Consider the following 22,212-nt stretch of genomic DNA (forward strand, 5'->3'; position numbering starts at 1 on the left):
GGTTTGTAGACCCCAAAACGTCACAGTTTGTACCATATGTAAATAAATGTTGTTTTTTTTATAAATCCAGTGAGTGCAGTTCTGTTTTATATATAAATATATATATATTATTTTTGTTGCAAGTGTTATCTAGAGAAGTCACATAAAAAAATTGTTTTAAAAAATTATAGCATATTATTTTTGCCCCTCCATAAAAAATTTGACAATATTTTGAAGTTAACATAAGAGTTAATTTTATGACACTGTAAAATTTGTTTGTTCTGCCTGAGAACATTTTCCCTCTTTGACCTCTTTTGCTTTAGATGGAAGTCTCTTGTTTCTTGTTATTAATATTTGTTTACCAACTGAAAATAAATTCCAAAGCCTCAGTAGAACAAGAGATCATGCACTGCAGCTGGAGTGCAAAAGGTTAAGGGAAATTATACAGGTCTATAGCCTAGAAGGAGTTGTTGATTTGTGGAAGCACATCCCAGCAGCTACTGTTTTAACAACAAATTCATTGTAAAAAATCCAAAAAAGGGATATTAAAGGACCACTCAACACATTAGATTTGCATAAACAACAAATGCAAGATAACAAGACAATGCAATAGCACTTAGTCTGAACTTCAAATGAGTAGTAGATTTTTTTATAACAAATTTAAAAGTTATGTATATTTCCACTCCCCTTGTACCATGTGATAGCAATCAGCCAATCACAAATGCATATACGTATGGTGAACTCTTGCACATGCTCAGTAGGATCTGGTGACTCAAAAAGTGTAAATATAAAAGACTGTGCACATTTTTTTTAATGGAAGTAAATTGGAAAGTTGTTTAAAATTACAAGCTGTATCTGAATCATGAAAATTTTATTTAACCTGAGTGTCCCTTTAAACAGTAAATAAATGCTAGACATAATAATGTATTCAAAGTAAAGATTAGCCTTAGAGTAATATGTAGATGTAATTTACCACTATATTAGTTGTTTAAATATTGATGATATAAGTGTAAAGGTTTCTATAAAGTACTCTACATTCTATAAAGTAATGGGTGCTGAAATAGTTTTCTATTTATCTCTGTCTTCTGCTAAGAACAGTTAGGGAAAGATAGAAAGTTATTTAAACCAGACAATAATATAGAGCTTCTGTAAACGATGCTGTATGGAATCCCACTCAATCTTGTTTATATTAGTCTATTTTATATATGTCTCTAATTGTTTGCAGAAGGACAGTGAGATAAGGTGAAAACTTAAAGGGAGAGTCTACATTGAAAATGTTATTGTTTAAAAAGATAGATAACGCCTTTATTACCCATTCCCCAGCTTTGCACAACCAACATTGTTAGATGAATATACTTTATAACCTTTAAACCTCTATAGACAGCCTCTTAATCACATGCTTTTGTATTAGCTTTTCACAACAGGAGAGTGCTAGTTAATGTGGGCCATATAGATAACATTGTGTTCACGCAAGAGCGGTTATTTAAGATTTAGCACAACATATATAGATATATACTCAAAAGTGAGTACATCCTTAAGTGGAAATGTCCAAATTGGGCCCAAATAGCAATTTTCTCTCCCCAGTGTCATGTGACTCGTTAGTGTTACAAGGTCTCAGGTGTGAATGGGGAGCACACTCTCTCATACTGGTCACTGGAAGTTCAATATGGCACCTCATGGCAAAGAAATCTCTGAGGATCTGAAAAAAGAATTGTTGCTCTACATAAAGATGACCTAGGCTATAAGAAGATTGCCAAGACCCTGAAACTGAGTTGAAGCACGGTGGGCAGGACAATACAGCGGTTTCACAGGACAGGTCCCACTCAGAACAGGCTTCGCCATGGTCGACCAAAGAAGTTGAGTGCACATGCTAAGTGTCATATCCAGAGGTTGTCTTTGGGAAATAGACGTATGAGTGCTGCCAGTGTTGCTGCAGAGGCTGAAGGGGTGGGGGGGTCAGCCTGTCAGTGCTCAGACCATATGCCGCACACTGCATCAAATTGGTTTGCATGGCTGTTGTCCCAGAAGGAAGCCTCTACTACAGAAGATGCACAAGAAAGCCCGCAAACAGTTTGCTGAAGGCAAGCAAACTAAGGATATGGATTACTGGAACCATGTCCTGTGGTCCGATGAGACCAAGATAACTTATCTGGTTCCGATGGTGTCAAGCGTGTGAGGCAGCAACCAGGTGAGGAGTACAAAGACAAGTGTGTCTTGCCTACAGTCAAGCATGGTGGTGATAGTGTCATGGTTTAAGTCTGCATGAGTGCTGCTGGCACTGGGGAGCTACAGTTCATTAAGGGAACCATGAATGCCAACATGTACTGTGACATACTGAAGCAGAGCATGATCCCCTCCCTTCGGAGACTGGGCTGCAGGGCAGTATTCCGACATGATAATGACCACAAACACACCTCCAAGGCGGCCACTGCCTTGCTAAAGAAGCTGAGGGTAAAGGTGATGGACTGGCCAAGCATGTCTCCAGACCTAAACCCTATTGAGCATCTGTGGGGCATCCTCAAACGGAAGGTGGGGGAGCGCAAGGTGTCTAACATCCACCAACTCCGTGATGTCATCATAGAGGAGTGGAAGAGGACTCCAGTGGCAAACTGTGAAGCTCTGGTGAACTCCATGCCCAAGAGGGTTAAGGCAGTGCTGTAAAATAATGGTAGCCACATAAAATATTGACACTTTAGGCCCAATTTGGACATTTCCACTTAGGGATGTACTCACTTTTGTTGCCAATGTTTTAGATATTAATGTCTGTGTGTTGAGTTATTTTGAGGAGACAGCAAATTTACACTGTTAAACAGGCTGTACACTCACTACTTTACTTTACATTGTAGCAAAGTGTCATTTCTTCAGTGTTGTCACATGAAAAGATATAATAAAATATTTACAAAAATGTGAGGGGTGTACTTACTTTTGTGAGATACTGTATGTATATATATATATATATACAGGGAGTGCAGAATTATTAGGCAAATGAGTATTTTGACCACATCATCCTCTTTATGCATGTTGTCTTACTCCAAGCTGTATAGGCTCGAAAGCCTACTACCAATTAAGCATATTAGGTGATGTGCATCTCTGTAATGAGAAGGGGTGTGGTCTAATGACATCAACACCCTATATCAGGTGTGCATAATTATTAGGCAACTTCCTTTCCTTTGGCAAAATGGGTCAAAAGAAGGACTTGACAGGCTCAGAAAAGTCAAAAATAGTGAGATATCTTGCAGAGGGATGCAGCACTCTTAAAATTGCAAAGCTTCTGAAGCGTGATCATCGAACAATCAAGCGTTTCATTCAAAATAGTCAACAGGGTCGCAAGAAGCGTGTGGAAAAACCAAGGCGCAAAATAACTGCCCATGAACTGAGAAAAGTCAAGCGTGCAGCTGCCAAGATGCCACTTGCCACCAGTTTGGCCATATTTCAGAGCTGCAACATCACTGGAGTGCCCAAAAGACATGGCCAAGGTAAGAAAGGCTGAAAGACGACCACCACTGAACAAGACACACAAGCTGAAACGTGAAGACTGGGCCAAGACTATTATATATATATATATATATATACATACATACATACATACATACATACACATATTTAGACATGTCTATGTATGCATATATATGTTAAAGCCCTTTGCAGCCCTTTTTTATAGCTTATACCATCTATCTTTTGGCCCTTATAACTTTTTTATTTATTTTTTTAAACCATTTTTATCAGACAGTGTTTATATGAGTGCAACTGTACATGTATTATGTTGTATTTAATGCAACTTTTCTTTCCTTCCCTATTTAAATGCACTATATCGTGATTGGGCTAGAGCGAGTTTACTTTACTTTTCAAACATTTATTTTAATAACAAACATATGTTTTTCTTTTAGTATGTATGAATAGGAGTGAAATATGTTATATAATATTTTATATTATATTGTATTTTATTGTATTGTAAGTGATTTTTAATGAGGCCATGCTAAAAACATTCTCTGGTTATTCCCTAACACCATGGACTTAGAAAATCAGATTGTTAGCTATCCATATTGCAACCCTGCGCTTTCAATAGCTATTCCCTCGTAATCTAAACCATTATGTTTACTATTTAGAATAATGCTCTGCTTAAAATGGCAGCAATATGTTTTGATCTGTATCCACATTTTGGAATTACCTAACCCCATTTCCCACTCTCCCTCCATCTCTGGACTACTGCCAACAGCTTGCTTCCCTCAAAACCTAGTAATATAAGGAATTCTGAAGGATTAATCACAAGACAGTGTCTCCTGGAGGGGCTGTGCCAAAACTCTGTATTCTGGATTAGCGTGTGAGACAGATGTGTTGTGTTGAAATAAAAGGAAACATATTATGAAAGTTGTTCTATGGAACAGAAAGTTGGTTCATTCAATTTTCCCCTCCATTGTTTTACACATCTGGGGTTGGATACAAAAGCCTTCATAGAGGGGCATAAACCCATCATCTGGGAAGCATTAAATTCATATACCCATGTGACCTCCTCATGCCTTCTTAATCTACAGTATATACCCGTGTGACCTCCTCATGCCTTCTTAATCTATATACCCATGTGACCACCTCATGCCTTCTTAATCTAGATACCCATGTGACCCCTCATGCCTTCAAAATCTAGATACCCATTTGACCTCCTCATGCCTTCTTAATCTAGATACCCATGTGACCTCCTCATGCCTTCTTAATCTATATACTCATGTGACAACCTCATGCCTTCTTAATCTATATACTCATGTGACCACCTCATGCCTTCTTTATCTAGATACTTATGTGACCTCCTCATGCCTTCTTAATCTAGATACCCATGTGACCTCCTCATGCCTTCTTAATCTATGTACCCATGTGACCTCCTCATGCCTTCATTATCTAGAGACTCATGTGACCTCCTCATGCCTTCTTAATCTAGATACTCATGTGACCTCCTTGTGCCTTCTTAATCTAGATACTCATGTGACCTCCTCATGCCTTATTTATCTATATACCCATGTGACCCCTCATGTATTCTTTATCTATATACCCATGTGACCTCCTCATGCCTTCTTAATCTAGATACTCATGTGACCTCCTCATGCCTTCTTAATCTATGTACCCATGTGACCTCCTCATGCCTTATTTATCTAAATACTCATGTGACCTCCTTGTGCCTTCTTAATCTAGATACTCATGTGACCTCCTCATGCCTTATTTATCTATATACCCATGTGACCCCTCATGTATTCTTTATCTATATACCCATGTGACCTCCTCATTCCTTATTTATCTATATATACGTGACCCCCTCATGTCATTATCTATATACCCATGTGACCCACTGATGCCTTCTTTATCTATATACCCATGTGACCCCTCATGTCGTCTTTATCTATATACCCATGTGACCCCTCATGCCTTCTTTATCTATATAACCATGTAAACCCCTCATGCTTTCTTTATCTATATACCCATGTGACTTCCTCAAGCCTTATTTATCTATATATATGTGACCCCCTCATGTTATTATCTATATACCCATGTGAACCCCTCATGCCTTCTTTATCTATATACCCATTTGACCCCTCATGTCTTCTTTATCTTTATAGCCATGTGACCCCTCATGTCTTCTTTATCTATATACCCATGTGACCCCTCATGTCTTCTTTATCTATATACCCATGTGACCTCCTCATGCCTTATTTATCTATACCCATATGACCCCTTAAGTATTTATCTATATACCGATGCAACACCCTTTTATATATATATATATATATATATATATATATATTTGACCCCTATATATACGTGACCCCCTCATGTTATTATCTATATACCCATGTGAACCCTTCATGCCTTCTTTATCTATATACCCATTTGACCCCTCATGTCTTCTTTATCTTTATACCCATGTGACCCCTCATGTCTTCTTTATCTTTATACCCATGTGACCCCTCATGTCTTCTTTATCTATATACCCATGTGACCCCTCATATATTCTTTATCTATATACCCATGTGACCTCCTCATGCCTTATTTATCTATATATACGTGACCCCCTCATGTCATTATCTATATACCCATGTGACCCACTGATGCCTTCTTTAACTATATACCCATGTGACCCCTCATGTCTTCTTTATCTATATACCCATGTGACCCCTCATGTCTTCCTTATCTATATAACCATGTGACCCCTCATGTCTTCTTTATCTATATACCCATGTGACCTCCTCATGCCTTATTTATCTATAAATACGTGACCCCCTCATGTCATTATCTATATACCCATGTGACCCACTGATGCCTTCTTTATATATATATACCCATGTGACCCCTCATGCCTTCTTTATCTATATAACCATGTAAACCCCTCATGCTTTCTTTATCTATATACCCATGTGACCCCTCATACCTTCTTTATCTATATAACCATGTAAACCCCTCATGCCTTCTTTATCTATATACCCATGTGACCCCTCATGCCTTCTTTATCTATATAACCATGTAAACCCCTCATCCCTTCTTTATCTATATACCCATGTGACCCCTCATGCCTTCTTTATCTATATACCCATGTGACCTCCTCATGCCTTATTTATCTATATATACGTGACCCTCTCATGTCATTATCTATATACCCATGTGAACCCCTCATGCCTTCTTTATCTATATACCCATGTGACCCCTCATGTCTTCTTTATCTATATACCCATGTGACCCCTCATGTCTTCTTCATCTATATACCCATGTGAACCCCTCATGCCTTCTTTATCTATATACTCATGTGACCCCCTCATGTCTTCTTCATCTATATACCCATGTGAACTCATCATGCCTTCTTTATCTATATACCCATGTGAACCCCTCATGCCTTCTTTATCTAAATAACCATGTAAACCCCTCATGCCTTCTTTATCTATATACCCATGTGACCCCTCATGCCTTCTTTATCTATATAATCATGTGATCCCCCTCATTTCTTCTTTATCTATATACCCATGTGACCTCCTCATGCCCCCTTTATCTATATACCGATGTAACCACCTCATGCCTTCTTTATCTATATACCCATGTAACCCTCTTATGCATTCTTTATATACCCATGTGACCTCCTCATGCCTTATTTATCTATATATACATGACCCCCTTATGTCATTATCTATATACCCATGTGACCCACTGATGCCTTCTTTATCTATATATCCATGTGAACCCCTCATGCCTTCTTAATCTATATACCCATGTAACCCCTCATGCCTTCTTTATCTATATAACCATGTGATCCCCCTCATTTCTTCTTTATCTATATACTGATGTAACCACCTCATACCTTCTTTATCTATATACCCATGTAACCCTCTTATGCATCCTTTATGTACCCATGTGACCTGCACATGTCTTCCACTCTTCTTATCTATATTCCCATGTGACCCCTAATGCCTTCTTTATCTATATTCCCATGTGACCCCTCATGTCTTCTTTATCTATATACAGCAAACAAAGGGACATTTCAGCACTCGTATCAAGTGTATGTCTGTGCAGGCCACTGATGTCTGGCAACATCAAGTAACAATCCAAGTCACAAAATGTAGCCACACCAGCAAATTTAAACAATTCAAAAGGTTTATTATTCCCAGGCTATGAGTAGAAAAATTACAAAGACGTTACGAGAGTTACCACATATTCATGATGCAACATAAATGCTTATTTATCTATATATATGTGACCCCCTCATGTTATTATCTATATACCCATGTGAACTCCTCATGCCTTCTTTATCTATATACCCATTTGACCCCTCATGTCTTCTTTATCTTTATAGCCATGTGACCCCTCATGTCTTCTTTATCTATATACCCATGTGACCCCTCATGTCTTCTTTATCTATATACCCATGTGACCCCTCATGTCTTCTTTATCTATATACCCATGTGACCTCCTCATGCCTTATTTATCTATACCCATATGACCCCTTAAGTATTTATCTATATACCGATGCAACACCCTTTTATATATATATATATATATATATATATATATATATTTGACCCCTATATATACGTGACCCCCTCATGTTATTATCTATATACCCATGTGAACCCTTCATGCCTTCTTTATCTATATACCCATTTGACCCCTCATGTCTTCTTTATCTTTATACCCATGTGACCCCTCATGTCTTCTTTATCTTTATACCCATGTGACCCCTCATGTCTTCTTTATCTATATACCCATGTGACCCCTCATATATTCTTTATCTATATACCCATGTGACCTCCTCATGCCTTATTTATCTATAAATACGTGACCCCCTCATGTCATTATCTATATACCCATGTGACCCACTGATGCCTTCTTTATATATATATATACCCATGTGACCCCTCATGCCTTCTTTATCTATATAACCATGTAAACCCCTCATGCTTTCTTTATCTATATACCCATGTGACCCCTCATACCTTCTTTATCTATATAACCATGTAAACCCCTCATGCCTTCTTTATCTATATACCCATGTGACCCCTCATGCCTTCTTTATCTATATAACCATGTAAACCCCTCATCCCTTCTTTATCTATATACCCATGTGACCTCTCATGCCTTCTTTATCTATATACCCATGTGAACCCCTCATGCCTTCTTTATCTATATACCCATGTGACCCCTCATGTCTTCCTTATCTATATAACCATGTGACCCCTCATGTCTTCTTTATCTATATACCCATGTGACCTCCTCATGCCTTATTTATCTATAAATACGTGACCCCCTCATGTCATTATCTATATACCCATGTGACCCACTGATGCCTTCTTTATATATATATACCCATGTGACCCCTCATGCCTTCTTTATCTATATAACCATGTAAACCCCTCATGCTTTCTTTATCTATATACCCATGTGACCCCTCATACCTTCTTTATCTATATAACCATGTAAACCCCTCATGCCTTCTTTATCTATATACCCATGTGACCCCTCATGCCTTCTTTATCTATATAACCATGTAAACCCCTCATCCCTTCTTTATCTATATACCCATGTGACCCCTCATGCCTTCTTTATCTATATACCCATGTGACCTCCTCATGCCTTATTTATCTATATATACGTGACCCTCTCATGTCATTATCTATATACCCATGTGAACCCCTCATGCCTTCTTTATCTATATACCCATGTGACCCCTCATGTCTTCTTTATCTATATACCCATGTGACCCCTCATGTCTTCTTCATCTATATACCCATGTGAACCCCTCATGCCTTCTTTATCTATATACTCATGTGACCCCCTCATGTCTTCTTCATCTATATACCCATGTGAACTCATCATGCCTTCTTTATCTATATACCCATGTGAACCCCTCATGCCTTCTTTATCTAAATAACCATGTAAACCCCTCATGCCTTCTTTATCTATATACCCATGTGACCCCTCATGCCTTCTTTATCTATATAATCATGTGATCCCCCTCATTTCTTCTTTATCTATATACCCATGTGACCTCCTCATGCCCCCTTTATCTATATACCGATGTAACCACCTCATGCCTTCTTTATCTATATACCCATGTAACCCTCTTATGCATTCTTTATATACCCATGTGACCTCCTCATGCCTTATTTATCTATATATACATGACCCCCTTATGTCATTATCTATATACCCATGTGACCCACTGATGCCTTCTTTATCTATATATCCATGTGAACCCCTCATGCCTTCTTAATCTATATACCCATGTAACCCCTCATGCCTTCTTTATCTATATAACCATGTGATCCCCCTCATTTCTTCTTTATCTATATACTGATGTAACCACCTCATACCTTCTTTATCTATATACCCATGTAACCCTCTTATGCATTCTTTATATACCCATGTGACCTGCTCATGTCTTCCACTCTTCTTATCTATATTCCCATGTGACCCCTAATGCCTTCTTTATCTATATTCCCATGTGACCCCTCATGTCTTCTTTATCTATATACAGCAAACAAAGGGACAGTTCAGCACTCTTATCAAGTGTATGTCTGTGCAGGCCACTGATGTCTGGCAACATCAAGTAACAATCCAAGTCACAAAATGTAGCCACACCAGCAAATTTAAACAATTCAAAAGGTTTATTATTCCCAGGCTATGAGTAGAAAAATTACAAAGACGTTACGAGAGTTACCACATATTCATGATGCAACATAAATGCTTATTTATCTATATATATGTGACCCCCTCATGTTATTATCTATATACCCATGTGAACCCCTCATGCCTTCTTTATCTATATACCCATTTGACCCCTCATGTCTTCTTTATCTTTATAGCCATGTGACCCCTCATGTCTTCTTTATCTATATACCCATGTGACCCCTCATGTCTTCTTTATCTATATACCCATGTGACCCCTCATGTCTTCTTTATCTATATACCCATGTGACCTCCTCATGCCTTATTTATCTATACCCATATGACCCCTTAAGTATTTATCTATATACCGATGCAACACCCTTTTATATATATATATATATATATATATATATATATATATTTGACCCCTATATATACGTGACCCCCTCATGTTATTATCTATATACCCATGTGAACCCTTCATGCCTTCTTTATCTATATACCCATTTGACCCCTCATGTCTTCTTTATCTTTATACCCATGTGACCCCTCATGTCTTCTTTATCTTTATACCCATGTGACCCCTCATGTCTTCTTTATCTATATACCCATGTGACCCCTCATATATTCTTTATCTATATACCCATGTGACCTCCTCATGCCTTATTTATCTATAAATACGTGACCCCCTCATGTCATTATCTATATACCCATGTGACCCACTGATGCCTTCTTTATATATATATATACCCATGTGACCCCTCATGCCTTCTTTATCTATATAACCATGTAAACCCCTCATGCTTTCTTTATCTATATACCCATGTGACCCCTCATACCTTCTTTATCTATATAACCATGTAAACCCCTCATGCCTTCTTTATCTATATACCCATGTGACCCCTCATGCCTTCTTTATCTATATAACCATGTAAACCCCTCATCCCTTCTTTATCTATATACCCATGTGACCTCTCATGCCTTCTTTATCTATATACCCATGTGAACCCCTCATGCCTTCTTTATCTATTTACCCATGTGACCCCTCATGTCTTCTTTATCTATATAACAATGTAAACCCCTCATGCCTTCTTTATCTATGTACGCATGTGACCTCCTCATGCCTTATTTATCTATATATACGTGACCCTCTCATGTCATTATCTATATACCCATGTGAACCCCTCATGCCTTCTTTATCTATATACCCATGTGACCCCTCATGTCTTCTTTATCTATATACCCATGTGACCCCTCATGTCTTCTTCATCTATATACCCATGTGAACCCCTCATGCCTTCTTTATCTATATACCCATGTGACCCCTCATGCCTTATTTATCTATATAACCATGTAAACCCCTCATCCCTTCTTTATCTATATACCCATGTGACCCCTCATGCCTTCTTTATCTATATACCCATGTGAACCCCTCATGCCTTCTTTATCTATTAACCATGTGACCCCTCATGTCTTCTTTATCTATATAACAATGTAAACCCCTCATGCCTTCTTTATCTATATACCCATGTGACCTCCTCATGCCTTATTTATCTATATATACGTGACCCTCTCATGTCATTATCTATATACCCATGTGAACCCCTCATGCCTTCTTTATCTATATACCCATGTGACCCCTCATGTCTTCTTTATCTATATACCCATGTGACCCCTCATGTCTTCTTCATCTATATACCCATGTGAACCCCTCATGCCTTCTTTATCTATATACTCATGTGACCCCCTCATGTCTTCTTCATCTATATACCCATGTGAACTCATCATGCCTTCTTTATCTATATACCCATGTGAACCCCTCATGCCTTCTTTATCTATATAACCATGTAAACCCCTCATGCCTTCTTTATCTATATACCCACGTGACCCCTCATGCCTTCTTTATCTATATAATCATGTGATCCCCCTCATTTCTTCTTTATCTATATACCCATGTGACCCTCTTATGCATTCTTTATCTATATAACCATGTGATCCCCCTCATTTCTTCTTTATCTATATACCCATGTGACCTCCTCATGCCTTATTTATCTATATATACATGACCCCCTTATGTCATTATCTATATACCCATGTGACCCACTGATGCCTTCTTTATCTATATATCCATGTGAACCCCTCATGCCTTCTTTATCTATATACCCATGTAACCCCTCATGCCTTCTTTATCTATATAACCATGTGATCCCCCTCATTTCTTCTTTATCTATATACTGATGTAACCACCTCATACCTTCTTTATCTATATACCCATGTAACCCTCTTATGCATTCTTTATATACCCATGTGACCTGCTCATGTCTTCCACTCTTCTTATCTATATTCCCATGTGACCCCTAATGCCTTCTTTATCTATATTCCCATGTGACCCCTCATGTCTTCTTTATCTATATACAGCAAACAAAGGGACAGTTCAGCACTCTTATCAAGTGTATGTCTGTGCAGGCCACTGATGTCTGGCAACATCAAGTAACAATCCAAGTCACAAAATGCAGCCACACCAGCAAATTTAAACAATTCAAAAGGTTTATTATTCCCAGGCTATGAGTAGAAAAATTACAAAGACGTTACGGGAGTTACCACATATTCATGATGCAACATGAATAAGGGGTAAGGTTGCCATCGTCATTTTTCTACTCATAACCTGGGAATAATAAACTAGCAGAAACCACGGCGTGCGGCTGCACCAAACCAGAACCAGATGGCTAAGAGAAGGTCATCCAATTACAGGCTTCGTAGAACGGAGTGCCGTAGCGAAGGGTGATCAGCCCAATGTAAACAAGGTTCAAAGAGGAATAGCAGGCACTACTCAGCGTACAAATGATAAAAAACATATCCTTTATTCGGCTTGGTTTAAAATGAACAAACAATCCAATCCTATGGCGGACACACAGACATGAGGGACAAACGGTCTGATGCGTTTCGCGCCCCCTAGTGGCACTTAATCATAGGCTGACATGTGGGAAATTAGGTATCCCTTATAAAGGCATTTGTTAACCCTTCCTTCACCGACAGTACAAAATTAAAAAAAACAACATAATAAAATACAATACATGTTTCAAAAAGTCACTTGTGAAATAGAATAAAAAAAGGTAATATACAATAAATGTACATATTGTATTATACAGTATATTAATGAAAAAAAAAATTTGAACTTTAACCCGATTCACAATATATATACAGGACATCATAGGGTGTAATAAATAAATAAGAAAAGATGGATTACATTAGGCAAACAACTGGCAGTCATTAGAAAGAAAATACGGAATAATATAGCTGCTCATTCACAGATAGGGCTAAGCATTATAAATTTATTGTAGAAATAAGGAAGGATTTAGTCATCAATAAAATAACTAATATCGCATTCCTTATTCATACCCATCGGAACTCTTGTATTTAATTTTAATATCCAATACAGTTCTTTTTTGTCCAATATTTTCAGTTTTATTACCTCCCCTAGGAGGAAGAAAAGCTCTATCAATGATTTGTGTGCACATGTCAGCAATATGTGTAAAGTGATAATTGTTAAAATGGTTAGCTACTGCAGAGTCTTTAGAATAATTTTTCACATCTCTGATGTGTTCGCTAAATCTTGTTCTAGCCTTTATCTATATAACCATGTGATCCCCCTCATTTCTTCTTTATCTATATACCCATGTGACCTCCTCATGCCTTATTTATCTATATATACATGACCCCCTTATGTCATTATCTATATACCCATGTGACCCCTCATGCCTTCTTTATCTATATAACCATGTGATCCCCCTCATTTCTTCTTTATCTATATACCCATGTGACCTCCTCATGCCCCCTTTATCTATATACCGATGTAACCACCTCATGCCTTCTTTATCTATATACCCATGTAACCCTCTTATGCATTCTTTATCTATATAACCATGTGATCCCCCTCATGTCTTCTTCATCTATATACCTATGTGAACTCATCATGCCTTCTTTATCTATATACCCATGTGAACCCCTCATGCCTTCTTTATCTATATAACCATGTAAACCCCTCATGCCTTCTTTATCTATATACCCATGTGACCCCTCATGCCTTCTTTATCTATATAATCATGTGATCCCCCTCATTTCTTCTTTATCTATATACCCATGTGACCCCTCATGCCTTCTTTATCTATATAACCATGTGATCCCACTCATTTCTTCTTTATCTATATACCCATGTGACCTCCTCATGCCCCCTTTATCTATATACCGATGTAACCACCTCATGCCTTCTTTATCTATATACCCATGTAACCCTCTTATGCATTCTTTATCTATATAACCATGTGATCCCCCTCATTTCTTCTTTATCTATATACCCATGTGACCTCCTAATGCCTTATTTATCTATATATACATGACCCCCTTATGTCATTATCTATATACCCATGTGACCCACTGATGCCTTCTTTATCTATATAACCATGTGAACCCCTCATGCCTTCTTTATCTATATACCCATGTGACCCGTCATGCCTTCTTTATCTATATAACCATGTAAACCCCTCATGCTTTCTTTATCTATATACCCATGTGAGCCCTCGTACCTTCTTTATCTATATAACCATGTAAACCCCTCATGCCTTCTTTATCTATATAACCATGTAAACCCCTCATGCCTTCTTTATCTATATTCCCATGTGACCCCTCATGCCTTCTTTATCTATATAACCATGTAAACCCCTCATCCCTTCTTTATCTATATACCCATGTGACCCCTCATGCCTTCTTTATCTATATACCCATGTGATCCCCTCATGCCTTCTTTATCTATTTACCCATGTGACCCCTCATGTCTTCTTTATCTATATAACAATGTAAACCCCTCATGCCTTCTTTATCTATATACCCATGTGACCTACTCATGCCTTATTTATCTATATATACGTGACCCTCTCATGTCATTATCTATATACCCATGTGAACCCCTCATGCCTTCTTTATCTATATACCCATGTGACCCCTCATGTCTTCTTTATCTATATACCCATGTGACCCCTCATGTCTTCTTCATCTATATACCCATGTGAACCCCTCATGCCTTCTTTATCTATATACTCATGTGACCCCCTCATGTCTTCTTCATCTATATACCCATGTGAACTCATCATGCCTTCTTTATCTATATACCCATGTGAACCCCTCATGCCTTCTTTATCTATATAACCATGTAAACCCCTCATGCCTTCTTTATCTATATAATCATGTGATCCCCCTCATTTCTTCTTTATCTATATACCCATGTGACCCCTCATGCCTTCTTTATCTATATAACCATGTGATCCCCCTCATTTCTTCTTTATCTATATACCCATGTGACCTCCTCATGCCCCCTTTATCTATATACCGATGTAACCACCTCATGCCTTCTTTATCTATATACCCATGTAACCCTCATGCATTCTTTATCTATATAACCATGTGATCCCCCTCATTTCTTCTTTATCTATATACCCATGTGACCTCCTCATGCCTTATTTATCTATATATACATGACCCCCTTATGTCATTATCTATATACCCATGTGACCCACTGATGCCTTCTTTATCTATATATCCATGTGAACCCCTCATGCCTTCTTTATCTATATACCCATGTAACCCCTCATGCCTTCTTTATCTATATAACCATGTGATCCCCCTCATTTCTTCTTTATCTATATACTGATGTAACCACCTCATACCTTCTTTATCTATATACCCATGTAACCCTCTTATGCATTCTTTATATACCCATGTGACCTGCTCATGTCTTCCACTCTTCTTATCTATATTCCCATGTCTTCTTTATCTATATACAGCAAACAAAGGGACAGTTCAGCACTCTTATCAAGTGTATGTCTGTGCAGGCCACTGATGTCTGGCAACATCAAGTAACAATCCAAGTCACAAAATGTAGCCACACCAGCAAATTTAAACAATTCAAAAGGTTTATTAGTCCCAGGCTATGAGTAGAAAAATTACAAAGACGTTACGGGAGTTACCACATATTCATGATGCAACATGAATAAGGGGTAAGGTTGCCATCGTCATTTTTCTACTCATAACCTGGGAATAATAAACTAGCAGAAACCACGGCGTGCGGCTGCACCAAACCGGAACCAGATGGCTAAGAGAAGGTCATCCAATTACAGGCTTCGTAGAACGGAGTGCCGTAGCGAAGGGTGATCAGCCCAATGTAAACAAGGTTCAAAGAGGAATAGCAGGCACTACTCAGCGTACAAATGATAAAAAACATATCCTTTATTTGGCTTGGTTTAAAATGAACAAACAATCCAATCCTATGGCGGACACACAGACATGAGGGACAAACGGTCTGATGCGTTTCGCGCCCCCTAGTGGCACTTAATCATAGGCTGACATGTGGGAAATTAGGTATCCCTTATAAAGGCATTTGTTAACCCTTCCTTCACCGACAGTACAAAATTAAAAAAACAACATAATAAAATACAATACATGTTTCAAAAAGTCACTTGTGAAATAGAATAAAAAAAGGTAATATACAATAAATGTACATATTGTATTATACAGTATATTAATGAAAAAAAAATTCAAACTTTAACCCGATTCACAATATATATACAGGACATCATAGGGTGTAATAAATAAATAAGAAAAGATGGATTACATTAGGCAAACAACTGGCAGTCATTAGAAAGAAAATACGGAATAATATAGCTGCTCATTCACAGATAGGGCTAAGCATTATAAATTTATTGTAGAAATAAGGAAGGATTTAGTCATCAATAAAATAACTAATATCGCATTCCTTATTCATACCCATCGGAACTCTTGTATTTAATTTTAATATCCAATACAGTTCTTTTTTGTCCAATATTTTCAGTTTTATTACCTCCCCTAGGAGGAAGAAAAGCTCTATCTATGATTTGTATGCACATGTCAGCAATATGTGTAAAGTGATAATTGTTAAAATGGTTAGCTACTGCAGAGTCTTTAGAATAATTTTTCACATCTCTGATGTGTTCGCTAAATCTTGTTCTAACCTCACGTGTAGTTTTACCAACATATTGAATCTTACATAAATTACACGTGAGCAAATATACCACATATGTGATTTTACAATTAGCATAAAAATCTATGGAATAAACAGTATTATCATAGGTGGATTCAAAGTTATCCCCAATCTTAATGTTTATACAAGTGGTGCAATTTCGGAACAGCCAATAGAATGCGAGCTCAATCTGATTGGCTGATCGGATCAGCCAATCGGATTGAACTTGATTCTGATTGGCTGATTCCATCAGCCAATCAGAATATTCCTACCTTAATTCCGATTGGCTGATAGAATCCTATCAGCCAATCGGAATTCGAGGGACACCATCTTGGATGACGTCATTTAAAGGAACCGTCATTCGGCTAGTAGGCGTCGGTTGAAGAGGATGTTCCGCGTCGGCTTGGAAGAAGATGGCTCCGCTCCGCTCCAGAAGAAACAAGATTGAAGATGCAGCTTGATAGAAGACTTCATCCCGATGATGGACTTCCGACTTCGGCCCGATGATGGATTTCTTCAGCCGCCGCTTGGATCCAGACTTCAGCCCGAGGATGGACGTCACTCTTCAGCCCCCTGCTTGGGCTTGGATCAACACTTCCGAGGACCGATCGGTGAACCTGGTATGGTGAAGATAAGGTAGGAAGATCTTCAGGGGCTTAGTGTTAGGTTTATTTAAGGGGGGTTTGGGTTAGATTAGGGGTATGTGGGTGGTGGGTTGTAATGTTGGGGGGGTATTGTATGTGGGGTTTTTTACAGGCAAAAGAGCTGAATTCTTTGGGGCATGCCCCGCAAAGGGCCCTGTTCAGGGCTGGTAAGGTAAAAGAGCTTTGAACTTTTGTAATTTAGAATAGGGTAGGGCATTTTTTTATTTTGGGGGGCTTTGTTATTTTATTAGGGGGCTTAGAGTAGGTGTAATTAGTTTAAAATTGTTGTAATATTTTTCTAATGTTTGTAAAAAAAAAAATATTTTTTGTAACTTAGTTCTTTTTTATTTTTTGTACTTTAGTTAGTTTATTTAATTGTAGTTTTTTGTAGGTATTGTATTTAATTCATTTATTGATAGTGTAGTGTTAGGTTTAATTGTAGGTAATTGTAGGTATTTTATTTAATTTATTTATTGATAGTGTAGTGTTAGGTTTAATTGTAGATAATTGTAGATATTGTATTTAATTAATTTATTGATAGTGTAGTGTTAGGTTTAATTGTAACTTAGGTTAGGATTTATTTTACAGGTAATTTTGTAATTATTATAACTATTTTAGCTATTAAATAGTTCTTAACTATTTAATAGCTATTGTACCTGGTTAAAATAAATACAAAGTTGCCTGTAAAATAAATATTAATCCTAAAATAGCTATAATATAATTATAATTTATATTGTAGCTATATTAGGATTTATTTTACAGGTAAGTATTTAGATTTAAATAGGAATAATTTATTTAATAAGAGTTAATTTATTTCGTTAGAATAAAATTATATTTAACTTAGGGGGGTGTTAGGGTTAGGGTTAAAATTAGCTTTAGGGGTTAAAAAATTTATTAGAGTAGCGGTGAGCTCCGATCGGCAGATTAGGGGTTAATACTTGAAGTTAGGTGGCGGCGATGTTAGGGAGGGCAGATTAGGGGTTAATACTATTTATTATAGGGTTATTGAGGCGGGAGTGAGGCGGATTAGGGGTTAATAACTTTATTATAGTAGCGGTGAGATCTGCTCGGCAGATTAGGGGTTAATAAGTGTAGGCAGGTGGAGGCGACGTTGAGGGGGGCAGATTAGGGGTTAATAATATAATATAGGGGTCGGCGGTGTTAGGAGCAGCAGATTAGGGGTACATAGCTATAATGTAGCTGGCAGCACTTTGCGGTCGGCAGATTAGGGGTTAATTATTGTAGGTAGCTGGCGGCGACGTTGTGGGGGGCAGGTTAGGGGTTAATAAATATAATATAGGGGTCGGCGGTGTTAGGGGCAGCAGATTAGGGGTGCATAAGTATAATGTAGGTGGCGGTCGGCAGATTAGGGGTTAAAAAAATGTAATCGAGTGGCGGCGATGTGGGGGGACCTCGGTTTAGGGGTACATAGGTAGTTTATGGGTGTTAGTGTACTTTAGAGCACAGTAGTTAAGAGCTTTATAAACCGGCGTTAGCCCAGAAAGCTCTTAACTACTGACTTTTTTCTGCGGCTGGAGTTTTGTCGTTAGAATTCTAACGCTCACTTCAGCCACGACTCTAAATACCGGAGTTAGAAAGATCCCATTGAAAAGATAGGATACACAATTGACGTAAGGGGATCTGCGGTATGGAAAAGTCGCAGCTGGAAAGTGAGCGTTAGACCCTTTCCTGACTGACTCCAAATACCGGCGGTAGCCTAAAACCAGCGTTAGGAGCCTCTAACGCTGGTTTTGACGGCTACCACCAAACTCTAAATCTAGGCCTAAGTTTGTTGTCATTTTTACGATTTTTCCATTCAGATCTGCAACTCTGATTGATAACAGATTTCCTACATTTCTCTAATAGGTCTGGATCATACCCCCTCTAAGTTAGTCTGTCCTTCAGTCTAACGATTGAGTGTCATAAATGGCATCAGACTTAGTATTGCGACGAAGTCTGATATACTGGCCCCTAGGAATAGCCATAATCAGATGGCCTGGATGCTGGGAACTAGCAGGCAGGATTGTATTACCGGCTGTGGGTTTCCTATAGGTCTTGGTAATAATCTGATTATCTGTTACACAGAGTGTGAGGTCTAAAAAATTGATCTCTCTGTTGAGCTCACCAGTAAACTTAAGCCCTAGTTCATCAGAACTAAGATAATTCAAGAAGTCATCCAATACCATGGAATCATTATTGTTGCGTACCAGAAATAGCAAATCATAAATATATCGAACAAAGCACACTATCTAATGCAGCCAGGGGTTGGGGGTGGGGGTGGGGATAAACATACATTAATTCCCACCATGCAACAAAAATGTCCGCAAATGCCAGGGCAAATTTAGACCCCATTGCAGTCCCCCTGATCTGATCTGTAGATAGTATTCATCGTCAAATAAGAAGAAATTGTGTGACAACAGAAATCGCAAAACATCTCCTATATATAGCCTTGTTAGGTCACTCAAATTAGAGTCCTTTTCCAAGAAAAAATCAACAGCCTTAATGCCTTGGTGTTGAGGTATATTGGTGTGAAGCGAAGTTATATCAGCAGTGATCCAGCAGAAGTCATCCTGCCACCTGATAGTTAATTTGTTCATTTTAAACCAAGCCGAATAAAGGATATGTTTTTATAATTTGTACACTGAGTAGTGCCTGCTATTCCTCTGGGAATATTAAACCTTTGGAATTATTGAAATTGGCTGGTGCGGCTACATTTTGTGACTTGGTTCTTTATCTATATCCCCATGTGACCACCTTATGTTTTGTTTATCTATATCCCCATGTGACCCCTCATGTTGTCTTTATCTATACTATCATGTGACCTCCTCATGTCTTCTTTATCTATATCCCCATGTGACCACCTTATGTTGTCTTTATCTATATCCCCATGTGACCCCCTCATGTTGTCTTTATCTATACTATCATTTGACCCCCTCATGTTGTCTTTATCTATACTATCATGTGACCTCCTCATGTCTTCTTTATCTATATACCCATGTGACCATCTTATGTTTTGTTTATCTATATCCCCCCTCATGTTTTCTTCATCTATACTTTCATGTGACCTCCTCATGTCTTCATTACCAATATACTCATGAGACCACCTCATTTCTTCTTTATCTATATACCCATGTAACCCCCTCATGTCTTATTTATATATTTATACACATGTGACCCCCTCATGTCTTCTTTATCTATAGCCCCAGGTGACCCCCTCATGTCTTCTTTATCTATATACCCATGTGACCACCTCATGCCTTCTTTATATATATATATATATACCTATGTGACCCCCTCATGTTTTATTTATATATATATATACCCATGTGACCCTCTCATGCCTTCTTTATCTATATACCCATGTGACCACCTCATGCCTTCTTTATATACCCATGTCACCCCCTCATGTCTTATTTATATATATATATACCCTTGTGAGCCCCTCATGTCTTCTTTACCTGTATCATCATGTGACTTCCTCATGCCTTCTTTATCTGTATACACATGTGACCACTCATGCCGTCTTTATCTTCATACCCATGTGACCACCTCATGCCTTCTTTATCTATATACCCATGTGAACCCTTCATGCCTTCTTTATCTATATACCCATGTGAGCCCCTCATGCCTTCTTTAACTATAGTCCCAGGTGACCACTCATGCCTTCTTTATCTTTATACACATGTGACCTCCTCATGCCTTCTTTATCTATATACCCATGTGACCACCTCATGCCTTCTTTATCTATAGCCCCAGGTGACCACTCATGCCTTCTTTATCTAGATACCCATGTGACCCCCTCATGCCTTCTTTATCTATGTACCCATGTGACATCCTCATTTCTTCTTTATATATATCCCCATGTGACCCCTTATGTCTTCTTTTTCTATATACCCATGTGACCACCTCATGCCTTCTTTATCTATATTCCCATGTGACCCCACTCATGTCTTATTTATATATATATATATATATATATATATATATATATATATATATATATATATACCCATGTGACCCCCTCATGCCTTCTTTATCTGTATATACATGTGACATCCTCATTTCTTCTTTATATATATCCCCATGTGACCCCTTTGTCTTCTTTTTCTATATACCCATGTAACCCCCCTCATGCCTTCTTTACTTATATACCCATGTGACACCCTTATTTCTTTTTTATCTATACATACATGTGACTTCCTCGTGCCTTCTTTATCTATATTACCATGTTGCCCCTTCATGTATTCTTTATCAATATACCTATGTGACCCCCCTCATGCCTTCTTTATTTATATACCCATGTGACCTTCATGTGTTACATGATGAAATTAATTAAGCATTTTGAACACTTTATCTACCAGAAAAATAAAGTGGTGTGCCCACAGTAACGATGCCACCTACATACCA

Source organism: Bombina bombina, chromosome 1 (genome assembly GCF_027579735.1).
Source record: "Bombina bombina isolate aBomBom1 chromosome 1, aBomBom1.pri, whole genome shotgun sequence".
Classification (NCBI taxonomy): domain Eukaryota; kingdom Metazoa; phylum Chordata; class Amphibia; order Anura; family Bombinatoridae; genus Bombina; species Bombina bombina.